Genomic DNA, 4,316 nt, shown 5'->3' with positions numbered 1-4,316 from the left:
ACGGGCCTAATAGGCCAACATGATCATTTATAAATTCAAAATATAGGCCGATAAGGCCATACAAGTATTCGTATACATGACATCTGTCTACAAGCCTCTAAGAGTATATAAGTGTCATAAAGGTCGGGACTGAGCCCTACCATACCAATCCATACATGTCCTAATTTTACTGACCAAATAAGCAACTCCAGAGCAAATGGAGCGCACCAACATCTTCCGCTGAGCTGATAGCCTACTTGAAGGACTCTCGATCTGTCTATCGAGACCTGCGGCCATGAAACGCAGCGTCCCTAGGCAAAAGGCACGTCAGTACAAATAATGTACCGAGTATGTAAGGAATGAAAATCAGTAAATAATAGACATGAGAGAAACATGGAGTAAAAGACTCGACATGTAAGTCTGAATAACTCTATAAATCATGAAATACTCATACTATCATGCATATGCGTATGAACGGCATGTCGCGCATAGGTACATGTGTTCATAACATCATCAAGCCTCTGAGGGCATCTCGTCATATTATCTCGGCCATTGTAGGCAAAATTATCAACGTATACCAGTTGATCAGGTGGTGGTGCGTATATAACGCCGTAACCTTTTTCCATATCCCATATACATATAATATACATATATATATGCGTATATAACGACATCTGATCATGGGTCAATGTACATGTATAAATACATAAGAAATACGTTAATAAGATTTCTCAGATTGTCATAAAAATCAATATGCCCTTCGGATAAACTTTATCAAATACATATTTTTCTGAGACCCATGAACAGACGATAGAACAATGAAACATATGGGAATTCAAGAACATAGGCATCTCTAATACTTCTATAAATAGAGTTATTTATGGGAATTGTGCATTTGCTCGTTTCGTTTATGTCGTATAGATCATGCCAAAAGAAAGAAGGAAAAAGATAGCCTTAACATACATGAGTCGATTCTCTTGATAATCCCTCTAACACACGTCAATTGCGACAATACGTAACGGCAAGATCAGAGTAGGAAAAAGTCAGTATGATATTCTTGAGAAACATTACACCGTACTCCATTATAATTGCAAAATATCACTTTGATTTGAATTGTTGAAGATCTGATCTTACATAGGTGACTTAGGTTCGTGACTTATGTTTGTAATATACAAACACTTATGTTTAAATGTATGTAAGAATGGGTATTTTGACTTATGTTTCTTAAGGGATGGTTATGACTCACGTACATGTGTCATTCCTTTATTAAAATGGAAATGACTTACTTCTTTAAAACTTGCCACCTATAGTGACTTATGAGTCACAATTTTTGAGTTAGTTTGCTGCCACGTGGGGGATATTTTATCTCGACCACATTCTTTAATTAATCACCCATAACTACTTAATTAAATAGGTAATGTCCCATTACCCAATAATTAATCAATTATCCACATAATTAAGAATTATTCTAAATTACTTAAAATATTGCTTATTTTTAGCATACCTTATACACCTCACTATCATGGTCATGTGATACCTTGTATGGTACTAGTCCATAAATACCGAGTATTTTAGCTCGGGCCATATTTTATATCAAACTTCGACGAAATTTATTTTCTTCGATTTGCTTACCATCTCACCTTCACCAATTTACTAATCACTTGTTTAAAATAGCATAATGCTTGTAATCATAAAATAATTTTATTCCCGAACTTGCGTCGATTAACCTACGACGAAACTTTAACGTTCGAAAATGCGGGATGTAACATCTCATTTCCGAGCTTCCATTAATTTATTTATGGCATACTTTCATGTACGAAAACATGGGGTGTAACATCATTCCCCCCTTTGGAACATTCGTCCTCGAATGTTGACTGATGCACTTATCATTCTCATAATCCCTAGCTCTTGCGAATACTTTAATATGCTTCTTGCCATTTAGGCAATTGTTCTATAAATAATTCCAAAGGACAGGGAATTCCCCCCTTTAGGTCTCTTTCTCACACCACGACTTGTGGTCGGAATCCTTCCAATCTCGTAATTGTTGCTACCTTCTATCACGCAACCTGTACGACTTTTTCCTTGTATGCGCGCATATGCGACTCTTCTCTCTTCTTTCCTCCAGCTTTTAGTCAATCTCTATGCCTCATTTCGCAAACGTATACAGAGCTTAATGAGATGTCCCTCTAGTTATCTATAGGTATACTGAAGTTCTTCGCTCGGTACTTTATCGAACTTATGATTATTGTTATATCTTATTTCATAGACCTGGTTATCCATCTCTATGACTTTACTGCATCAAGGTAGGTCATATTATACTATAACTCTTACTTTGTTTTATCGTTACTGAGGTCTGCTACCAAACTCCAAGCTACTTTCGTTACTTATCCCATATGTATAAATCTAAGTCCTTTAATGCTTCCTCATTACTTGATCATCTTAAGAATGACGGCCTAATCTCACCTCATACTTTGTGACTTTTGTCCATCCACTGTTGATTCACCTTAATGTTGATCTATCATCTACCACTGATAATTGGATCTCTTATGTAACACTACCGCTAGGGCTCACGTCTCATCAGGGACATCTGGAGTAATTAGATTGATCCACCTAGGGGCGATACTATACTTCCATAACCGTATTTTATAGCATCCCAATATGACTCACCTTACATGGGTATTTTAATCCTGTACAATTCATGAAATCCTCTTCAAGTCATTACTCCATCGAAGGCCCAAACGGCATCATTTATCTATCACAATCACACCCTCATTCCACTCTAGATGTTATTAGTCTTAGACTTCTTTGAGTTCATTCAGGCTATACTGATCTTTCTATAACATAGAGAAACCATCAACTCTCTTATTTTCATGAGCTTAATCTCGAGCACTTATCCATTCTCGTCACCTTCTTACTTGTCCTTTCTCATCCTTACTCCTGTCATAAAACTTCGTCACTTTACTATACTTTAGCTTGCGACCTCTACGTATCTATTTATACTATTCGCAACTTTCTTTCAACTTGCTTGCACCATAGATTTTCTTATGTTATTCCAGAACATCAAGTGAGACATCACATTATCTCAAACTCTTCTTTACTCTTTTAGCTAGACCTCTCGATATTTAAAAACCATAGGTTGGAATATATGCCACAGACGACGACGCTATCATTCCTGGATACTGAATCCTAGTGCTTCTAGCCTTTTATCCGAAGCATGAACTAGTCTCAACCTTCTGCTTTTGAGTATCTTGTACGTTATTCACCTTTACCATACTTACCTTAAAATCTCGCATCATATCTTTTATCTCTTTCATGACCTCCCTTCCACATAGGTATAATTCACGTCCATAACTTGAAGCTCTATTATAACACTTGCACCTCTGGTGCCTATACAATCCTGTGGAAGCTTTATACTGACTTCTGATGAGGCTGGTACTCTTCTAACTAGCTTTATCGTAGAGCCGTTATAGAATATGGTTGTTGTACTATCTGTCTTGTACCTATAATATTAAGAGTGATTCTGCAATATTCTCAACCACGATTTCTATAATTTTCTGGGTCCAATTTTCAGACTCCTGGTTTACTTCGTTAATGTAACTCTTTAGTTTCCTCCTCCTTCTGATCAGCCTTTATGTAGGCTTAAGCTATCTTCCGATCTGCGACTCATGGTATTAGTTATTACTTTAGCCTTTCATGGATGCTATGGAATATCCATGATATAATCTTCTAACAATTCAATCCTTTGTCTATGACCTGGGCTCAATTCTTTCTTTTAACTTATACCGGAATCTTCTACGGTTGTATATGATGCATGTATAAAACTCCAAACTCTTAAGTGCGTTCATAACGTAACTAACTCTGGATCATGAATCGAATAATTCTTTTTGTTCTATCTCAGGTTTCTTCAAACGTAAGCAATTACTTTTTCTGGTCTTTCTGCCCCCTTTTTGCGTGCATACTTAGCTTATCTTGGTGCTCATGCATATTGGAATTCCATACAACTCATATGATCTTGAATATCACTTCTGATTTTACTCCCCGTTCATTAGCCACAATAGGTGTCATTTTCTTATGGAGTGCATACAATGTTGTTGTAAGACTGCTGTTATAAGACAATTTCCTCCTTAGGTCACCCAGCTTAGGTTGAAGCCTTCTTCCTTATTTCCTCAACTAGTCTTTTGTTGTAGTATTTAGAGAGAACCCTTGACTCTTGTAAAGCTGTGAGCTTATTACAGACCTTTTGATGTCCTTCCTTGCCTATAATTATCTGTAGTTGCTTACCTCCACGCCCTTGTGCTTGTAGGGTTGCTTCTAAACTGATATTTTGACTGTCTTCC

The sequence above is a fragment of the Nicotiana tabacum genome, chromosome 15, assembly GCF_000715075.1.
Source record: "Nicotiana tabacum cultivar K326 chromosome 15, ASM71507v2, whole genome shotgun sequence".
NCBI classification, from domain to species: Eukaryota; Viridiplantae; Streptophyta; class Magnoliopsida; order Solanales; family Solanaceae; genus Nicotiana; species Nicotiana tabacum.
The sequence above is the reverse complement of the archived record's forward strand: the minus strand, read 5'-3'. Positions refer to the sequence as shown.